Genomic DNA, 23,502 nt, shown 5'->3' on the forward strand with positions numbered 1-23,502 from the left:
AAACCATCATCAGATTGGTCTTTAACCAAGCCTTCCAGGGCTCTAGAGCATTTGTTCCAACCAAGGCTTCCAGGACTTGTAACTCAACCCACAACTACCATCGGGCTTCCAGAGAGTTTGTCCAACCAGGGCTTCCAGGACTAGTAACTCAACCCACCAAGGGCTTCCAGAGAATGTGTCCAACCAAGGCTTCCAGGACTAGTAACTCAACCCAAGTTGTTACAAGGCTTCCAGAGCATTTGTCCAAGCAGGGCTTCCAGGAACTAGTAACTCAATCCAAGCTAAGGAAACATGAAAACCAACCAAAACAAGAAAAGGAAATAAACCCACAATCTCCATGACTATCTAGGAAATGGAAAGGCTAGAAAAATCCGTTGTCAATTTAGGCAATCGTCCATGCCAGTGATAGATCATGACCAATATTCCACATGCATATGCCATGCATGCCAAAACTAGTGAGGAAAACATACATGCAACTCGGTACCTGCAAGAAAAACCTGTTGTAGCTAATGATCCCAATGTCCTCTTACGCTTTCCTACTCTTCCTTTGCATTCTTGCTCCAAAATCCAAGTATGCCGCACTCTCCAAGAGTGCTCCAAGAAAACTCTAAGTGTCCAAGAGTATGAAAGAGAGAGAATAATGAGAGAGCTCCAAAACTGGACTGACAAAAGTCTGTGTACTGATCCTCAGAATCCTTTTTATAAATGAGGCCTCTATTTTCTTCATTTTCCATTATTTTCCTTCAATTTCCTCCTCACATGCAACCTGTGACCTTTCACCTTCCTTTTCTCTTAATTTCCATTATTTTCATAAATAAATGCGCTAAAAATGCCATTTTTCCTTTCCAAAGACTTAGCCATTGCCTTTGCCAATTTCCTTAGCCATATTAATCGAAATGAACACCCACACTTGGATGTCTCACCCAACATTCAACTTGGAATAAGTGTCCCATCAATCGTGGTTATTATTTTTCCTTTATTAACTTTAATTACATGGAATTTTCACCAGGGCTGTTACAGATTCAAGATGATGATGTCATCCCAAGGAATAAATATTTTTGGTGGGAAAAGAATAAAACTATTTTTTAATTGTATTTTTGGATTATCTTCTCATAGGTTTACTCACATGTCAAGTGTAGACACCCATTAGATGCATAATTAAAATCCACATGCAACGAGTACCAATTCTACATACTTTTGACTAGACCCACACCGAAAAAATTGAAACACATTTGTTTTCATGTATTTTAAAAATTTCTAGTGTGGGTATACTCAAAAGTATGCAAAGTGGGCACTCATTGGATGTGGAATTTATTTATGCATCCAATGGGTGTCTACATTTGACATTTGAGTAAACCTATAAGGATATAAGATGAAAATACAATAAAAAAACATAGCTTTCTTTATTTTCCTTTACATATTCATAAATTTATTTTATTATTGTAACTATTATTTTATTATTTTCCTTAGGAGGCCCATTTGAGACCTCAAAATTTCCCCAATGCATATTTTTTCATGAAATAATAACCAATAAGGGCCTACCATGTGGCTTGCCTAAAGTTTTCCAATAATTCTATGAGATGTCTTGCGTTTGAACAAAGTTTGCAAAGACTAAACAAGGTGCCATGTGTCATCCTAGAAAATTTCTAGAGGCATCACGACACCGTCTTCTTGCATACCTAGTATCTTCATGAAATATAGGTTGTATTGCATCGAAAACATCTTCTTATGAAATGCCCCAAAAGGTTCAAACTTAGCAAAAAAGCGCCCATTTTTTTAGAAAGTTTCGAATGGAATAACTAAGCCCTACTAGCCTCCTAAAGGTCTTCAATAACTCAACTAAGCATAAGAAAACTATATTTATAGTGTCTATAAGAACCTAACTTGTTCAATTTCAATGTAAGGAGGTCGAACTACTAATGTTATGGGATTTTTATGGATTCAAATATACTCAAGCATCCTTCCATCTTTGCACTAGGATTCTAGGGATATGTATATCCCAAGAGGACTAACTTGAGCTTGTTACCATGTCATAAAATTACTTGTTCCAATGTTACAAATGGATTTCGTGATTAAAATGTTTTCCATTCCCTTCTAACTCAATCAACAAGCCTATGCATAATAAGGAAAAGTAAAGGATTTTATGTTTGGTTACCTAGGCACATGTACCTTAAATAAAAACTTCAATATGGAATTCTCAAATCAATTCAAGAAGATTATCACGAAGTCCTTCCCATATGCATATATAGGTGTATAAATAAAACAAAGTATTATTCAACGTTCCTTACTTAATGTACCATCCCACTTCAACATATACACATATATTTGAGGCATAACCTCATATGAGTCACTCACCATATATGGTTTCACTACTATTTCACTTCACACTTGCCTCATATCCATGCAAACATAAATTATAGAATAGAGGTTCATGGTGCAAGCACACAAGAAAATAAAAGAAAGATTCAATTGTTATATGGGATTAGTGAGAGATAAATCGTGCTCACAACAACCATCAATACATATAAAACTCAAGAATTTAGTCATGCAACAAGCCTACCTATGTGTTATAAAAATTATTGTGGTTGAAAAGTACCATTTTTCCCATTTATTCATATATCCTTCAAATTACTTACCACCTTGAATAAACTCCTCTTTCGAGCTGACTATGCATTAATTTCCCATGTAGACTTAACCTACAACAAATTTAGATACATACATACATAGATACATTGATAATTGAAGATACAATTATGTTGGCAGCAACATAACTCTAATCCCTTAAAGGCTCAAAGGAGAAGGTAACATTCTTCACAAGGTGTAATAGTTGCAAGGGGACACATGTTTTGAATTATTCCTCGTGCCCCCTTCACATCCCACTTCCTTAATCAATGTAGAGGGAGGTTCTTCCTAGTTATGATGCATATTTTACTTGTGAGGTGTGTAGGGATGGAATGCAAGATAACTCATCAAGAAACCCAACAAATCACATTGGTCATTCCAAAGATTTAGGGACTTTGTATGAAATGTGAATATAGTCAATTATAGCTATAAACTAATGAATCCATTCAAAAAAGGATCAACCATTTCTACAAAACCCATGAACCTCACTCTCAAGGAGTGGATATTATCTCTATAGAGGTGAATGTACATCTACTTGGTGATTATATTTAAAATCATTGTAGATGTTCTATGAAGGTTGATCAAATCAATCAATCTATCACAAAAATATATAATTCATTAAGCAAACCATATGCACTACCAACAAACTTATTCACTAATTAAAGATATACAAAATTAAGGTAATTTTATTGGTACTTTGAAATGCCTTTATAGAGAACTTCCATGAAGCCCTCTCATGTAGTCAAATTGAAGGAAGAATAGCCTATCACCAATTGAGCTCAAATGACCCTCCAAAAATGGTCACCCCAATATTGTTGAAAATGGCAACAAGAAATGCTAAAAATATAAGTGCTAAAAATAGCACTACTATAAATAGAAGTTCGAGTACCTGTTGGAAATAATACTGAGAAGGGGGGGGTGAATCAGTATTATCAGATCAATAAAACTTTTTCAATGCTCAGAAACATATACGCTACTTCAGTTAAGTGAACCAGCGTGTACACGCTACTGTGTCTAAAGAAACCAGCGTATAACCATAAATCTTATAATTCAGTTAGTTTATCTCCAGTTAAATGCATCAGGACATTATTCATCATATTAAGAGTAAACAGATGCAGTATAGCAGAACAGATCATCACACAAAATCCACACACATGAACACCATGATATAAGGTGGAAACCCAATGTGGGTGAAAACCACCTGCTGCAAGTCGTCTCTATCTTTCTTTAATAAGAACTTCAGTTTACAATCTTTTGTACTGGTGCAGCCTTATACCAGTACGCAGGCTACAACCTGCAGAAGGCTTCAACCTTCTCTCGTTCTCCAAACTTCCTTGGAAGGGAGCTCCAACCCCCTTTGCTCTTGTACTAGCTAATATACTAGTACGTAGGTGCTGGCCTACAATCTTCTTTCCTTCAGGTACCACTTTTCATCAATTTTCAGACTGGATACTCCTGAAGCACAACATTACAATCTGAAGACCATGATTCATTCACAAATCATTGAAGCATAAAACAACCAATATTAGCATCATCAATCTTTGAATTACTGAACCACTGAAACCCTGTCAAACCCAGTCACCAGAACACAGAGCAGACTACAGAACTCTGCAATAACATCCAGACCCAACTGCAAACCCAAAAATCAAGCTTCAAAAGATATACGCTACTTCAATGAGAGCAACCCGCGTATACACGCGGTTTTACCGAAGACAACCTGCGTATAGATCTAAAAATATTTTTTTTTCATAACTTGCAGCTGTACCAGACATCAGTTATACCCAGAACATAGCATTGCGTCAGTATGCAGATCTAGAAATACGCATAATCAACCATATAAATATAGTTCATTTCAAACCATTTGATCCCGATCTCTCCTTAGATCTTGTTCTCCATCAACCGATGAGATCTCTCCTTAGCTTCAGATCAAGCAATACATCATCAACCAATAACCTGCATACTGGATCTAATACTTCATCAGATATTCAAGACTTTTCAGATACTCTTGCCTAATGATTTCCTTCTCCTTATATAGCCTTAGGCCTTGTTCAATACCAAGAGCCAAAACCATAGAAATCCAATACCATCAGCTTCAAAACTAGGGATCAACACGTCCGTCGAGACACCAAGGTCCGAAACCATAGGCACAACTTCCAAGGAATAACCGCCATGGACCAAAGATAAGTTTTCCACATACACGCGCTTTTACTGAAGCCAACCAGCGTGTACACGCGACTTGGTATATAGCGAACCAGCGTGTATATATTTTTCTTCATACTTGTAGACTGATCATCAATTCCTTGCTGCTATCCTTCTGCACTATGATTTGTTATCAGTGTGATTTGCCATCAAGGACAATACTTGTCTCATAATGCCAACAGTACCAGCGTTGGACATAGCAACAAGGAATGAAAAATGGAAGTGATAAAAATAGCTTTGCTATAAATAGAATTTCAGGATAGATTCCAATTTTAGTTAGTCCCTGAACTAAAATTGAGAAGTAAAATTCGAATTTGATCTTAGTAGCTGTTTGTAAAATAATTAATTAATTCATCTTGAGTTAATTAGTTGTAGAAAATCAAGCATGAAGTCTATGTGAAGACATGCAACAATTTCTCCATTGATTGAGGAAGTTAACCCTTGATTAAAGGAGATCAGGATGAGTTGTACTTTGAGTTGTAATTAGTTAGCTCAGTTAACTGAGTTAAGTCCAGTTAGATTAGTTCAAATAGTTTGTTGAACTAATTGTGAGTTCAGTTAGTTAATGCTTGCATGCATGTAACTGCTGCACTTTAGATAACTGAATATTCTCTCATAAATAACTCATGCATGTCAGTTCAATTAGAGACCCAGTTGAGATCAGAGGAAGGGACAATGTACAATCAGTTGGAGGATAGTTCCTATATAGGAAACTCATCCATGCAAAAGGAATTATCTCCTTCAGGTTTGTGCAATTATTTCAGATGTCAGAGTAGTGTGTGAGGGATTATTACACACAGGTGGCAGCTTGAGGACCTAGGAGAAACTGCGCAAGAAAATAGGAGGCTTGGAGGGCAAAGGAGAAGGTTTGTGAGAAGCCTTTGACTGTGTATGAGCAGCAGTTGGATTGCAGAGAGAGCAGGATAGCTTGTGAGCTGATTCTTTTTGTAATATGAACATATTTCCACTTGTATGGTAATACAGAGATTGGGGTTTTAGGCTGAGGCTTTCCCTGGGTTATTCTTCTGTGTTCATGTGTGATTGATTTCTCATTATCAGTTATATGTGTTCTATTTGATCTTGCTCATATTCAATTAAGCTTCCGTAAAGTTTGTTGTAGAAGTAGATCTTGTATTTTTCTTTAGTATATTGCATTATCAGGTGATCTATGGTTAAATTTCTACATGGTATCAGAGCAAAGGTGATCAAAGTGAAGAATAGTATACAAGAAGGAAGAATTTCGAAGTTTGAAGTTCCTGAATATAGAAATCGAGTTCTTATCACATCTCAATTTCACTAATGGCGTTCAACGGTTTAAGACTCGAGTATGCCCTTGATGGCAGCTCGAATTATATAGCTTGGAAGGATCTCATGGAAGCAATATTAGAGGATAACAGTCTAAAGGACTTCATTGAGCAAGAAGTCTCCAAGCCGACTGATGCTACAAAATTGGCGGAATGCAAGAAATGTGTGGATAGAGCAAGGAGAATCCTCCTGGAGAGAGTTCGAGACCACATTGTCTCGAGCCTCCATGGGAAGGAGACAAAGTTTTCGATGTGGAAAACATTGAAAGATATATATCAGAACAACAACAATCAGAGGAAGCTGGCGCTGAAAGACAAGCTTCGGAAAATCAAGTGTGAAAAGGGTGACACAATCTCTACATATCTGAACAAGTTCACCACCTGCAGGGATGAGCTTGGAAGTGTAGGGATCACAACAGTCGTTGATGACATGGTGAGTCTTACAATCCTTGGTCTTCCTAAGATCTCGCATAGCTACTAAGACTCGGTTAATGGAAGAGAGAAACTACCAGATTAGGAATGACTTTGGTCAGATCTGATGCAGGAGGAGATAAGAAGAAGCACCAGAGATGGTTCTTCATCCAAGGAGGATGAAGAAAACTGCGCCTTAGCGAGTAAGGTGAAGAAGGGGAAGGAGAAGGATTCTCATCCCAAATCAAGTTCTTCCCATGGTGGGAAGAAGTTTGACAAATCGAAAGTGCAATGCTTTCATTGTCATGAGGTGGGCCATTTTGCTACAAATTGTCCACTGAAGAAATCCAAGATGGGATCCAAGGAAGGATCTGAAGGTGAGGCATTGGCCTCACAGTTCAAGTTGGATTTCACTCTCTTTGCATGCATGGTTTCATCCATGGTGGGATGTGGTTGGTTTCTTGACAGTGGAGCTTCTTTCCACATGACCGGCGACAAGAGTTTGTTCAGTACCTTGGAGGAGAAAGATCTCTAGATACTCATAGTGATGGGTAATGATGAAAAGTATAGTGTCTCAGGTGTAGGCACGGTTGTTTTTCAGAGGGAGCATGGAGCTCGTATTACCTTAACCGATGTCAAGTATGCACCAGGACTGAAGAAAAATTTGGTGTTGATCGCAATGATGGAAGACAAAGGCTATGATGTAGTCTTCAGTAAGGGAAAGGTTTTCCTTAGACACGTCACCATGAGACAGGTGAATCAGATGGGTTCATGAGTCAAGAACCTGTATGCTCTTGAGGTTCAAGATGCATGCAAAGCCTTGAGGAGAAAGGCAACTGTTGGAGACTTGGTGGTTGAGAGGGAGAGTACATTACCTCTCAACATGCAGCACCAGAAGAAGTCTCAGACAATTGTGGAGGAGCCACAATTGGTGAAGCAGCTTAAGGATGTTGTGGAGCAGGCACAATAAGAGAAGCTGAGAGGAGACCGAGTGGAGGCATCCACTCATGCAAAGATCTCCAATAGGGAGAAATTTCGAGCCAAGTGGGCAAAGGGATCACATGCATCCATACCTCCAGGTCGGAGGTGGGGTGATGTGGAGTGATAGTCATAAGAAGGCTGGAATAGGGGAAAGATCATTGAGGTACCCAACCTCTTTGCTTAGACCTTACTATGGGAGCCCCGACGAGGAGTAGCAGGATTGGCTAAGTGGGTAGAGATGGATGCGGATGGAGCGACAGAGAGAGATACAGTGCAGGAATCCCAAGACAGTACAGAGCTAGCAGGCTGCAACAATGCGAGAGGCACAGGAGTGTTGCACCAGTGCAGGATGGCACAGAGAGGTGTGTAACGGTGTGAGATGCATGGAGTGTTACAACAGCTCAGAGGCCAGAGAGGGAGCACTTGTTAGCGGCAGATGGAGCTTCAGCATCAGAGGATGTTTCTAGCCCAACAGGGAGGTTAGTTGGGAGTTTTTTTGTTTCTAGAGTTGCTGGAGCAATAACACTTGGGAGAAGTGTTGCATGCAGAATATTCCAAAGGTTCAGGATCGGGTTCGAGTTGAATGCATTTCTTGTTGAGAGGGAGTGTTGAAAATGGCAACAAGAAATGCTAAAAATAGAACTGCTATAAATATCAGTTCGGGTATTAGTGTTGGACATAGCAACAAGGAATGAAAAATGGAAGTGCTAAAAATAGCTTTGCTATAAATAGCATTTCAGGATAGATTCCAATTTTAGTTAGTCCCTGAACTAAAATTGAGAAGTAAAATTCTAATTTGATCTTAGCAGCTTTTTGTAAAATAATTAATTAATTCATCTTGAGTTAATTAGTTGTAGAAAATCAAACAAGAAGTCTATGTGAAGACATGCAATAGTTTCTCCATTGATTGAGGAAGTTATCCTTTGATTAAAGGAGATCAAGATGAGTTGTAATTAGTTAGCTCAGTTAACTGAGTTAAGTCCAGTTAAATTAGTTCAAATAATTTTTTGAACTAATTGTGAGTTCAGTTAGTTAATGCTTGCATGCATGTAACTGCTGCACTTCAGATAACTAAATATTCTCTCATAAATAACTCATGCATGTCAGCTCAGTTAGAGACCCAGTTGAGATCAGAGGAAGGGACAATGTACTATTAGTTGGAGGTTTTTTCCTATATAGGAAACTCATCCATGCAAAAAGAATTATCTCCTTCAGGTTTGTGCAATTATTTCAGAGGTCAGAGTAGTGTGTGAGGGATTATTACACACAGGTGGCAGCTTGAGGACCCAGGAGAAATTGCACAAGGAAATAGGAGGCTTGGAGGGAAGAGGAGAAGGTTTGTGAGAAGCCTTTGACTGTCTATGAGCAGCAGTTGGATTGCAAAGAGAGCAGGATAGCTTGTGAGCTGATTCTTTTTGTAATCTGAACATATTTCCACTTGTATGATAATACAAAGATTGGGGTTTTAGGCTGAGGCTTTCCCTGGGTTATTCTTCTGTGTTCATGTGTGATTGATTTCTTGTTCTCAGTTATATGTGTTCTATTTGATCTTGCTCATATTCGATTAAGCTTCCGCAAAGTTTGTTGTAGAAGTAGATCTTGTATTTTTCTTTAGTATATTGCATTATCAGGTGATCTACGGTTAAATTTCTACAAACATGTCCAAAGTAATTAAACAAGTCAAGATGCATCCAACGGAGTGCTATAACAACTTATGCAATTTCCATAAACATAATTCAATGTACATACCACAAATTATATTGACCAGACCAATTTCTCAAGTATACAAATGGAATATTTTCTTGTTATGACATAACATATCAAAATAGAATTACACTTGCTTATAATTAAAATTCCTTCGTTTAAATGATTTAACACAACAATATGCATCAATTAGGTATGGCACACATAATAAGAAAAGCTACATAATTATGAACTTCATGAAAGAAAATAGAGACAATTATTTGAAGTAATAATTTCCAACAACTGACTAGGGTTCAGCTCTTTTCAACCCAACCATAGGCTCAGTTGCATATGCTCTTTCCACAACTAGTCACCCCCTATCCATGCCATGATACTGCAAGAGGAAAACTTCATAAACACTCAAAGGATTGATGATATGAAGGAAAAATATTCTTGACATGTAAGATATTAGTAGGGAATACTCTTATCTTGTGAGAATATGGACTCCATGACTCCCATTGCTCCTCTGTTAGATTGCACAATTCCTAAGGAAATCCTTTAACTACCCCAAATTCCCTTAGTGATTTCCGCTCCTCATGCTACCTGTGCATGCCCAACAAAGCACTAGCCATGACTCTCTTGTACTCAGTGAGGTTCCAAAACATCCCCACTTGATTTAAGGAAGCAAACAATTATTTTTCTTGTGTGAGTTCCTTAGACTGATAACCAAATTGAAGATGTAAATATCTATATGAAAATTTCCTTATTCTTTCCACTCATTCCCTCTATTCTTCTCTCTTCCGAGATTCATGATTTTTCCATCTTTATCCCCATGCAACATGGGTCAATTTCAAATTTCTAGGTGGGTAATCTTTACCATTCCTCTCATAAATAGTTAATAGACATATTAACTACTAGCCCATGATTTCATGATTTTTGGGAGGTGACCTTTCAACTAGTGGTCTCTTCTCATTTAATGGGTTTCGGAAAATAGGGAAAATGAGGGTATATTTTCAAATTTAAAATCAATAGCATGGATTTTAGAAGGGTTATTAGTAAATATATGCAAGGTCAACCCAAAAACCCCCTCACCAATACCCACACATGGTATCATGGTCCATGTAGTTTCTCGATCCCACAGTCAAATGCTTGGATTTTTCATTAGCAAGAACATAAGATTCATATATACTATTTTTGATTTATTTAGTTCAACTTATTATAATGAAAAAATATTCATGAAACATAGGAAATGTTAACATACTTAATTACAATCATAACTAAAAATCAAATGGGAATGTTACAATCCCCACTCCATTAAAGGAATATCAAACTCTTGGTATCCATTATTGTAGGAAAAATCCACAAGGGCTATGTAGTCCTCCCATTTAATGGGTGTGTTCATGAAATACATATGAATTATATCTTGTTATAGACATTTTTGTGCCTTACAGCATGAAGCATGAAATGTCCATAATCTAAGGGATCCAAAGTCCCTAAACATGTTGTTCCTACCCCTAGAGGAACAAGGTCAGCAAACCATAGCACTGAATATCAGTTCTCCACCTGAAAACACTCAAAAACAAGGCAATTCTGGATCATGTCAACTGCTCCACTGAGCATCTGCGCTGAATTTCAAGTGCTCCACTGTCCACCTGCGTTGAATGTCAACTGCAAAGAAGGCTACCTGCGCTGGGCGAGTTTGGACATGTGGCACAGTCATTCCTCAAGGTGTCAATGCCCAGGAAGCTTCCAAAATGACACTTGGATCAAGGAATTCGACTGGTGATGAGTAAGAGGGTCTAGATCTCCAAGTGGAAGCAAGAACCTCCAAGTGGACTCAAGAACTGAAGAATAACTGAAGTGAGAGAGGACACTAGTCAGCTTCATGCCAGCCTCAAGCTGACTCATCCTTTCTCCAAAACTCCTATATATAGATCTCTCTCATGAGGTCTAGGGAGGCGGGAATCTTGTGAATGTAAAGAATTGCTGTTGGTTTGAGTTTAGAACTATTGGGTGATTTGCTTTGAAGGAGGTGAAGAGGAGATTTCTTTCTGCTGGGAAGGTGATGCTGGATTGGGCCTCTTATGGTTGTATCACTTCCTGAACTTTACTTCTTCCATTAATAAAGCATTTGAGGTTCTTCTATATGCATGTGTCTCAATGGTGTATTGTTATACTTGTGTATTTGATTTATTCTAATCCTTGAATCAATTATGAATGTATGCTTCTTGTAGTTTCCCTCTCTTGTCATTTTGCAGGATCTTGGTGTAGCTGGGCCAGTGAAAGAGCAAGGAGCTGGGAGCAAGCAGCAAGGAGAGAAGATTGGATCAACCATTAGCGGAAGACATCGGTTAGTGGATCTCTATCTCCCCTATTTTACTTTCATAAAGAAGAAATGTTAGATAGCTTTGCTTTGATTGTTGCTGAGGTACTATCACCCTTAGAGTGGGATAGGGTCATTCCGTATTGGATACTTTTCCCAACAACAAATTGGCGACTCTACTGGCCAAGCTACTACGACTCGCTCCGTCGGCATATCCAACACATGTCTCCAGAAGGTTTGACATCTACAACAAATGAAAAAGGTGGATCACTCGACTAGAACAAATACTTTAGCGAAAACAAAATACAACAAAAGCATGCAGGTTACTATTTAAGCATAGTAACGCTTGAGGTACAGCCCGTTACGGGGCTGCGCCAGTGGAATTCCGTCATAGTCCATTAACTCGTAGGCTCCTTTTGCTAACACCCTTTTAACAATATAGGGGCCCATCCACAAGGAATTAAATTTACTTGCTCCCAATTTATCGGATTCTTGGTCATAAAGCAAGACCAAATCACCTTCTGAGAAGACACGGGGTTTGACATTTTTGTCGAACTGAGCCTTGACTCGTTTCTTATGGGCTTCGTTAGCCAAAGCGGCATCACGACGGGTTTCATCCAATTGGATTAATTCCAAGAAACGAGCCTCTTCTTCTGAAGTTTCGGGGAGGAGATCAATTGCGAGTTTAAGCGACGAAATTTCGCGCTGGATTGGCAAGACTGCTTCCAGGCCATACACCAATTGAAAAGGTGTGAACCCGGTTGCGTTCTTTGCCGACGTTCGGTAAGCCCACAAGGCTGAGTATAGGATTAGGTGCCACCTTCTTTTATGAACCCCGATCATCCTTTGCAACATACGCTTCAGGACCTTGTTGATTGCTTCAACTTGTCCGTTGGCTTGCAGATAATACGGAGTAGAGCTGTCGTGAGATAGCCCTAGCTTGGCAGCTAATTCGACCATCATGTGATTGCGAAAATGCGACCCATGATCTGTCACTATAGCCCGTGGTACGCCGAACCTGGCGACTCCACTGGGGATGTATCTTGTTGGTTGTTTGTGTTTTTGCTATTCATTTCCTAAACACAGGGAGTACCGAATCGAACTGCATTTGGATCTTTCAAATGCAAAGTAGAGGGCAGCTACTCTGGCTCAGTTTCTGGGCATGTTTATGATTTGAAGAGCTGATCCACAAGGACTCTGAATAGCTCTTAGTGATAGCTTTTCATCCTCCTTTTCATCCTTTAGTGTGTATTTGATTGATAGCTTTGATTTGGCCAAAAACTGTTGATTTTTGAGCAATCTGTGACCCAGAACCTGAGAAAAACGAGAGTTTCTCTCTTCATTGCAGGCACTGTGAAGGCAGTATGCATTTCATCGCAGGTCCCGAAGGGGCTACCTGCGCTGAATGTCAAACTGACAGTGTTCTACCTGCGCTGAACCAGTGTGGCCTAGTGCAACTGGGGTTCTCTGCTTTCTGTTGCCCTGTTTTCATCCCTGTTTTTGCTGCCTGTTATCAGTCAATGTACCTATCTGAAACCACCTTTCTTTGCCACTATTCCGCCTCGGTTGTATAAAGAAACTGTATTTGTTCTTTGTGTATTTCTGATATCATTTGCAGTTTCCCATAACGAAAGTGAACTAGTCTTGCTGTGACCTCTTAGATCTAGACCTGTGATAAGTGTCGTTTTGATCTTTAGAGTTAGCTTGTTTGCTGTTCATAGCTGATTGAGCTTTTTCTTTCGTCATATGGTTTGAATTTATGTATTTCTAGTGTTGAAACAAGTAAATCTTAAGGTGTCTTTTGATTTTGGACAAAAGCTTGTTTGCTTTCACTTGAAGTTGAATTCAAAGTTATACAACAGCTTTCTTTTTGTAGTACATCAACATTAAGAAAGAGAAAAGAAATACCTGCATTGTGCATGTGCATTTTGATAAGTTTGCATGTGGATTTAGGAAAAAGTACATTAGTGTGTGCTCTATGATCTGTGTGAAAAGATGATGTCTTTCTTTTCCCTCAGTAGTTAAGATTTTCATAAGTTGAAAGATTGTAAAGCTTGCTTATCATCTTAGACTGCATTTAGGAATTTGTATCATACATCTCGTGGTGAACCTTGAAAGGCAAACTTTAAGAAGATTAACTTAAAATATATTGAATGAACATAACAACGCTTTGAAACATAACGCAAACACATAGAGGTCTAGGTAGAGACGTGTTCCGGCGTCGTTAAACATAGTGACTGTCGATCTCGAAGAAGGTGGGTGATTCCTCCTGAGAGTCGGTGGCACTAATACGGACTTGTGCTCCCACGTACCGTCATGTATATATTGGGAGACCCCTATAGGAACAAAGCCTTTATCCATAGGAAGCCGTGTTGGCCACCCTACTGATCGCAATGCAGTGAACACAGCATTCACGAAGATCGACCACTCGTACCGTAAAACGTATTCTGTGGTTTTGCGAAAAGTTTGGCACACCCTCTGCCTAGAACTCCAGAGTAGTTTCTTTTGGCCTTTTTCAAACTCTATAACTGAAAAAGTCCATCCGAGCATTTGTCACTTCGGGCTCGTTAAAACATCAAAGGAGACTAGAGTCATCTTTAGCTTTTTCTCGACTCTTAAAAAGTGAAAAAGCAAGTTGTGTCTAAAAGCGTCTAATAAAATTCATTCAATTCGGAAACACAAATTTCCCCTTTTTAATATTTTGGTTGATCAAGTAATCCGCAATCGTGGAAGAAAGTCAATTGAAACCCCGTCGTTTGCGGAGGCTTACGAGTCAACCGTCTTTGTCTCCGGAATCGAAAACAGTACGGACAAAGCGAACTCGTTTAACCGGTTCAAAATCTCCTATAAAGGTTAGAACTAGTGTTCCAACTACATCTGAGGTTCTGGTTACTCCAAACATTTCTGGAAACCCTGCCTCTATAGAAGAAGTTCAACAGCCACAAAAGGACAGTAATATTGATCCTAGTCTGGGGGCAAATACTTGTGTAACTGAACCAGTTCCATCTGTAACCGGTCCAGAAAGTTTTGTTCCTCCAACAACTATTGCTGTCGAAACAACCACTTCTTCGGCACCAGAAATTTTTTACGGACCTGACGGTCTTCCTCTTCCACCGGGTTTGATTGCGATAGAGGAAATTGCAGAGGATCCGCAAGCAAGTACTCCAACCCATTTTGGAGTCGGGGTCACTCTATTTCCTTCATCAGAAGTTAATCCACCACAAGTGGAGGTTCCTGTAGAATCGCTAGGCAATCTATTGGATAGACTTAAAATGTCTGAACAACTGTCATCATCTAGGACTATGTCGAATGACACAGCGACAGCAGAAGCCCCTGCCATCACTCCAACAATGTTTGCTGGCATACCATCTGTCCCAACTAGCTCACAACCGCTAGAAGGAGTCCACCAAGGGACTATTTCGACAGTATGGTCTGTTCCAGTTTGTTCATCCGGAGTAATACCCGACAACTCTTATGTTGAGACTCGCAAAATTGATCCATTTGGAGGTCAATTTGGGCAATCCAGTCCCCAAGGAAAATCAATCCCCTTGAGTTCCGAATTGCTACCGTATGGGGGGCAGTATGCCCTTTCATTACCCCCTCCGGGAGGGTACCCATACGGGAGTTCACAACAGTATTCAGGTTATACTGGAATTGCATCAAGTAGTTGGGTACCTATGCTACCTCAACAACTAAGGGTTGTATATTCTATGCAACAGTGTGTACCTATGACGAACATCCCAACCACACCGGCTATTGTAACAGTGTCACAAGTTCAAGCGATACCTGTTGCATGTCAACCTCAGATTTCTCAGGTTGTAATGCAACAGCCACTTGACCATGGGTCACAACCACAATCGCCAACTGGTGGGGCGACACAGGTCCAAACGGGTACAATTACCCCACACCTTGGTCCAACGGTTAGCATAGCACAACAGAACATGGCTTCACAACCATGGCTAGTGCAATACCAACAACCACAATTCCAGCAGGTGTACCAAGGTTCTGAGCAGCAGATCTTTGCGAACAGTGGACAACCGTATATCCAAAACGGTCAAAACCAACCACTTTACAGTGGTCAAGTCCACCAACCGTATCAATCATACCAACATCAATTACATTACGCTGGTATGCAAAGGCCCACTGCTCAAGCGATTCCATCGTACCCTGGTTACGCTTCGCCTAACCTGAATCAACAGTTACCATTCGTGGCAACTTTAAAGTTACCCAATTTACACCGGTTAACCAACGATCCGATTGCTTATGCCCCTTGGTGGCCAGCGATTCCTCACAAACTTCCATCTGACATTCCTAAATTCAATGGAAATCCAGGTGAAGACCCATCGAATCACGTGATGACTTTCCATCTGTGGTGTTCATCGAACACCCTGAACGACGATTCGATAAGGCTTCGCCTTTTTCAGAGGACATTGACAGGTCCAGCGGCTAAATGGTATATTGAATTACCTAGAGCCTCTTTCGACAATTTTAGCTCCCTAGCCACGACTTTCTTAACCCATTTTCAATTACCGATAAGGTATGAAACGGGAACCGAAATATTAACCAACTTCAAACAGACAACAGCTACTCACATATCTGATCATATACATGAGTGGCGTCGTCGTCGAAGGATGGTAAAAACGTACGTTCCCGATCAGCTATTAGCTGAATGGTTTATCAAGTCGTTACTTCCGGCTATAACGGAAGATGTGGCCAAGGGGGGAGTCGTAACAGAGGAGCAAGTCATTGCTCGTGCTCAGTATCTGGACTTAGTTTATACTCAGTCCGGCACGCTCTACGACAAAATACCCGACGCCCCTAGACCGGAATTTTCAATTCCTCCTCCTCCAAAATCCAATAGTGACTCTCATGCCGGTGATGGCGTGATTGGCACGGCAAACGCGAAATCGATAAAGGCTTCGTCTAAGAAAGCCCGTAAGAATTCGGATCAGAATGCAAAAGAAAAAATTCTTGCTTCGGAAGTAAATGCCGTATCAGCAGATAAAGGCAAAGAAACCACTCAACCAGGAAGCAAGAAGAAGCAAAACAAAGGGAAGAAGAAGAAACAGGGTGAATCATCTCCTGGAAAAACTTCTTCAAACCCTCCTGGGAAAGGGAAACAAAATTATCCATGTCAAATATGTGATGATGAGGATCATTACACAAGGAATTGTCCATTCAAAGCTGAGTTGAAGAGGTTCTTTAAAAGTTCCCAAACCTCAGCTGTGTTAACTGATCCATTTCCCAACCCAGGTCAAAATATGGTTGATAGTGGAAATGCTTCCCCATCTCAAGTGCTTATGTTGTCGGTTTCAAAACAGCAGAATGATGCTTTGATTTCGACAAGGAACAAAGATTACGGGAATCCTCAGCTGTCGAACGACAAAGGTAAAGATCAACCAAGTAGTTCGACAACAACTTCGACAGAAGTTGTACCGCCCATCATTCCTGAATTAACAATAAAACCGCCAAAGGGTGTAGTACACAAGTCGACATTTAATCCTCGCGCCAGAGCGGCGCAGCATTATAACATAGTGGAAGATTTGGCCCAATCGCCATCCGCTATGTCGACTCTTGAGGTACTACAAAATTGTCCATCCCAAAGGCAGGCGTTGTTATCAGCAATTGGTGGGGTTGATCCTAAGGATTCCAATCTTGTATCCTTTGATCACAAAGGATACGATCCTCAGTTATCAGCTCAACTAGCTTTCCTTATTCAAGTGAAAGCCCTCAACAAAACTGTTCACAGAACAATTATTGATGAGGAAGCATCCACATGTATTATGTCGATGAGTTGCTGGAAAACTTTAGGATCTCCAACCTTGTCGCGATCTTCAATGACATTAAAAGCTTTCGACGGAAGGACATATACCCCATACGGTATCCTTAATAACTTGAAAGTTGAACTAGGAGGAAAAACAGTAGAAATTGATGTTGAGGTCATCGATGGAAATCTTGACTACAACATCCTACTGGGTAGACCATGGATTTATGCCATGGCAGCTGTTGTGTCGACTTATTTTAGGAAGATCGCATTCCCCTTTGAAGGAGGGATTACGGTCATCGACCAACAGAACTTCCTCCCAAATGGTTCACAAGTTACAGGAAGCATTCCCATGATCCATGAAAGCAACCATTCAATTCAAGATATCGGAGTAGGATTATTGAAAGACCCCACATTGATGGGAACCTTCGCGCTACCACCTCCTATTTATATGGGAAATATACCGTTTGTAGCAACCTGCAACATGATATCTTCCACGAAGGTCAACATGGATCGTACAATGGTTTTGCCCCCAAGCCCTTTTGAAATATTGTAGCAATCAATGTTTCAAGCATGGGAGGTGAACCCAAATCAACGCTCGTCAAGCGTTTGGGTAGATAGGTCTAAAGAATATGGTACCTCATTAGATCCTTGGTCGAAAGTACATGGGACTGACGAAGAAATCTTACAATCAATGTTGATTGAGGGGGCACCATGGAATGATCACCACCATCGTTCCCTTCTTCCGGAATATGAAGAAGATACTCAAAGTGACCTTTATCACCCGTTAGTTTTTGAATTCCTAACAAATACTGTAAATACGGTGGATTCCAAGCGAAACTTATCCAATATTGAAGAGACTATAGCCATAAATATCTCGACTAAAACAGATGTTGTAGAGAATATTTATGTCGGCAAAGGTTGTTCCCCTTCAGAACTGGAAATATATAACGCTCTTTTTCGCGAATTTAGAGATGTCTTTGCTTGGTCATATGATGAAATGCCAGGCATTGACTCGAGTATCGTTGAACATGAAATTAAAATGTATCCTGATGTCAAACCAGTAAGACAATGGCTTCGGCAGGTGCACCCCAAGAAAGCCGCTGCCATTAAGGCAGAAGTTGAAAAACTTCTCCATGCTGGATTCATCTACCCGGTTCCTCTAACTGATTGGGTATCGAATATTGTCCCTGTTATGAAGAAACAAGGGACGATTAGAGTGTGTGTCGATTATAGGGATGTAAACCAAGCTTGTCCGAAGGACAACTATCCTACACCCTTCATCGACCAGATAATTGATGAATGCGCTGGATGTGAAATCTTTTCATTTATGGATGGATTTTCCGGGTATAATCAAATAAATATCTGCCCACAGGACCAGTCAAAGACTGCATTTATTTGTCCGTGGGGCACATTCGCTTATCGAAAATTACCCTTTGGTTTAAAGAACGCAGGGGCGACGTTTCAGAGGGCAATGAATTATGCCTTCCATGACATCAAGAACATTGTTCAACCTTATCTCGACGACCTTCCGGCTCATTCGCGAAAGCGGACTGATCATCCGCAACATTTAAGAGCGATATTTCTACGTTGCCGACACTACAAGATAAGACTCAATCCACACAAATGTGTGTTTTGTGTCAGTTCTGGTCGTTTACTTGGCTTTGTAGTCTCTAAGGATGGGATTCGTCTCGACCCCTGCAAGGTTTAGGCAATCATTAATTTGCCTCCACCTTCAAATTTGCTTCAGATTCAGAAACTCCAAGGGAAAGCAAACTTTCTGAGGAGGTTCATTCCAAATTACGCAGAACTTGCTAAAGGTTATACTCGTCTTTTGAAAAAGGTGGTACCTTTCGTCTGGGACCAGGTGGCGCAAGCTTCTTTTGATGCTCTGAAAGATTCTCTAGTAAAAGCATCATTAATGTACGCTCCGGACTATCAAAGAGATTTTAACCTGTATCTGGCTGCAGCGGATACAACCATTGCGATGGTTTTAGTTCAAGAAGTCGATGGAATTGAACATCCTATATATTATTTGAGTAAAAACTTAAATGATACAGAAAGTAAATATTCTTATGTTGAAAAACTAGCGCTTGCAACTGTTCAAGCGATTCAAAGGTTTCGACATTATGTCCTCTTTCGGAAAACTACCATTTTGTCAGATTGCAACCCCATGACTTATATACTGTCGCGACAGTTGCTGGGGGGCAAATATTCAAAATGGATAGCGATCCTTCAAGAGTTTGATCTGGAATTTGTAAAATCCAAATCAAAGAAAGCTCTAGTTTTCGCAGAATTATTGTGTGATCTCCCATCGTCGTCCAACGATGAAACATCAGAAGAGTCAATCATGGACGAAATTTTGTTTCTGATATCTACAAGCGATGAATAGTATGGAGATATCATAGTCTATCTCCAAACCCAAAAATTCAGGCCTAACACCTCTCACTCCGAACAAAAACGTATACGATACCAAGCAAAAGACTACATGATCGTCGGTGATACACTTTACCGTCGTGGTATCGATACAGTTCTGAGGAGGTGCCTTACCCATGAGGAGGCCGAAAAAGCCCTGAATGAGTGTCATTCAGGCGCGTGTGGGGGGCATCAATCTGGATATGCAACAGCACAAAAAATCTTACGAGCAGGATACTTCTGGCCAACAATGTTCAAAGATTGCATAACCGCAGTCAGAAGTTGCCATGCTTGTCAAATTTTTGATAGCAAAACTAGACGACCACCCGCACCTTTACAGCCAATAGTTGCTGTTGGGCCTTTCGCCAAATGGGGCATCGATTTCATGCAATGTAACCCCACCTCGACTGGGGGGCATGGGTATATTATAGTCACTGTTGACTATTTTACCAAATGGGCCGAGGCGATGCCTACATTGGATAACACTGGTGAAACAGCTGCCCTTTTCTTTTTCAATCATGTAGTCGCCAGGTTCAGCGTACCACAGGCTATAGTGACAGATCATGGGTCGCATTTTCGCAATCACATGATGGTCGAATTAGCTGCCAAGCTAGGGCTATCTCACGACAGCTCTACTCCGTATTATCCGCAAGCCAACGGACAAGTTGAAGCAATCAACAAGGTCCTGAAGCGTATGTTGCAAAGGATGATCGGGGTTCATAAAAGAAGGTGGCACCTAATCCTGTACTCAGCCTTGTGGGCTTACCGAACGTCGGCAAAGAACGCAACCGGGTTCACACCTTTTCAATTGGTGTATGGCCTGGAAGCAGTCTTGCCAATCCAGTGCGAAATTTCGTCGCTTAAACTCGCAATTGATCTCCTCCCCGGAACTTCAGAAGAAGAGGCTCGTTTCTTGGAATTAATCCAATTGGATGAAACCCGTCGTGATGCCGCTTTGGCTAACGAAGCCCATAAGAAACGAGTCAAGGCTCAGTTTGACAAAAATGTCAAACCCTGTGTCTTCTGAGAAGGTGATTTGGTCTTGCTTTATGACCAAGAATCCGATAAATTGGGAGCAGGTAAATTTAATTCCTTGTGGATGGGCCCCTATATTGTTAAAAGGGTGTTAGCAAAAGGAGCCTACGAGTTAATGGACTATGACGGAATTCCACTGGCGCAGCCCCGTAACGGGCTGTACCTCAAGCGTTACTATGCTTAAATAGTAACCTGCATGCTTTTGTTGTATTTTGTTTTCGCTAAAGTATTTGTTCTGGTCGAGTGATCCACCTTTTTCATTTGTTGCAGATGTCAAACCTTCTGGAGACATGTGTTGGATATGCCGACGGAGCGAGTCGTAGTTCGCGGAACCTATCCTCCGCAGCCTGGGCCATTTTTGATCCAAGCGGCGAGCTAGTAAGTTTCAGAGGTGTGTGTATTGGGCAATCAACGAATAACATCGCTGAGTATAGTGCGTTGATAGAACTACTCTCTGATGCCATCACACGTGGCATATGCCGACTAATTGTCAGGCTAGACTCACAGCTCGTAATACTACAACTCAATGGTATATATTCCGTTCGCAATCCAGCTATTTATCGCATGTTCCTAAGGGTTAAGATTTTGGAAAGACAATTTGATTCAATTCAATATCAACATATTTCCAGAAACTTAAACACATTAACCGACTCATTAGCAAATTATGTGTTGGATAGACATTTGCGACATGTATAAAAAGACGCATCATCAATGATTGTACATATGGATCGTATAACTCAACCAGAATAAAACTCGAAAATCAAAATATATATAAGCTGTTTATAGTTCATACATAGTGTTCTGTAACCAAGACAAAATTGGTCATATGACCTAAAACTCAAAAAGATGCTAGGGGGCACCCTAGCCTAGTGGTGCTCATGATAGCACGTCACGGCCTGTGCAATCATGCGCAAGAGATGAGTCCATCGTCTAGGCACACCGGTAGTGTGTCGCTGCAGCTGTAAAGGTAACTCATCAATCCTCACATCGGGAATGCCGAGAGTAAGGCTCTCAACCTGCTCCTGCACAGCTGTAAGGGTCTCAGTATCGTCAAGGTCGCGGAGAATAACTCTCCTAGCAGGCTCCACTGCCGGGGCAGCAACTGGCGGTCTCGGACGAACTGCTGGACGAACAGGACCAACATCTGCACGCACCCAAGAGTATGATTAAAAGTCTTGATAGAATAAAGCACAGAAACATTATGAATAAAAACAGTAAACAGTGATATGGTCAAAGAGTTTACCAATAGCGCCCCACTGTTCACCATCCGGTAGCACCAAATCCGGATCACCTCGGAAATCCATACCCACATATGGATACTCAGAAAAGACCATCTCCTGGCGCTCGAACCACCTGAAGAAGGCATCAGTGAAAGTAATCTGAGGTTGACCAGCATGCCTAGACATGTGATCGACCCACCTCTGCATACGTGGCTCAGTCGGAGAAGGCAAGTCGAGTATGATATACTGAGGCTGCATCAGTGGGATTTTCTCCAAGGCAAAGGCAGTCATAATAGAACCAAATCCAAAGTTCTTCAGCTTCCCGTCCTTTACCTTGGTCAATTTACTTTTCATCTGAACAAGTACTGCATCACACTAGTTGAATACTTTCGATTGGAGACACTCCAAGGCGTGCTGCACATAAGATCTGTTGGCAACATGTAGAGCTGCACTACCGGCCATCCTACCAATGGTATACAGAATGGACCTGAGAGACCTGTCAGTAATCGCACGGATAACAACCTTGCCGTCTCTGCTCGGCTGGGAGCCTTCCCTGCAATACTGGCGGACATAATCTCTCACGGAATCGGTCCCCCGGGCCATACCTGACAAAGAAATGGGGGCACCTCGCCTTGACAGTCCAGTCAAGAAGTAAATGTCCTCCATGGTCAAGGGGATGGATTTTCCCCTAATCTGGAATACTTGGTTAATGGGATCCCAAGCATCAAGCATATACTGCAGCAAAGTGATCTGTGCTCTCATGCTAGAGATACGAAAAAGCTTCAGCAGGCCACAGTTCCGTAGCGCGTTCACCGTGACAGGGTCATGGAGGGCAATCATGTCCTCCTCTTCATGTTCTCGTTCTCGCCATGTAAGGGACATTTTGTTCAAAATTCCCTGCAAAACAAATAAGAGAAGGAGTAAGTTCCTGATTTTGATGAAAAACTGGCGAAAATTCATCAAAAAATGAGCTGAAAACTCAGTTTTCTGAGTCCAACGTAGGCAGAGAGTGTCCCACCTGCACTGAAGGTCAGGCTGCCTTAAGGCAGCTTGACATTCAACGCAGGTTTCGAATGGGGAACCTGCGCTGAAGTTAGGGCACCCTGGCAAAACCCCTGAGGCTCAGAAAAGCTGGGAAACAGGCACAAAACTGAAAAAGGAAACCATGAAAAGAAAGAGCTAGGGTTTAGCTCCTACCTGGTCCAGACGGCGCTGAAAATCGTCCGCAGAATCTCCCGGAATCAGCTGGTGCAAATAAAATGGTAAAATGAGAGGTAAAAATACCTTTTAATGGCTTTGTACGTAGTTCAAAGCGAAATATTAGGGTTATAATCTCATTTTCATGCAAATATTATTCATTTCTAACAAAGTTTGTTGCAGCAATTGAGAATGCAGTACTATCCTTGAAAAGAGAAAAGCTACTTATGGTAAAAATCAAAATTTAACTATAAAACGAGCAGTTTTAGCATAAAGTTCATGCTCGTTAAAAAAAAAAAAAATGCAAGATCCGAGCAGTTTTAACGCGGTCTTCATGCTCGTTAAAAA

Source organism: Pinus tabuliformis, chromosome 1_2, assembly GCF_031772625.1.
Source record: "Pinus tabuliformis cultivar Carrire ecotype Pingquan chromosome 1_2, CPIR1, whole genome shotgun sequence".
NCBI classification, from domain to species: Eukaryota; Viridiplantae; Streptophyta; class Pinopsida; order Pinales; family Pinaceae; genus Pinus; species Pinus tabuliformis.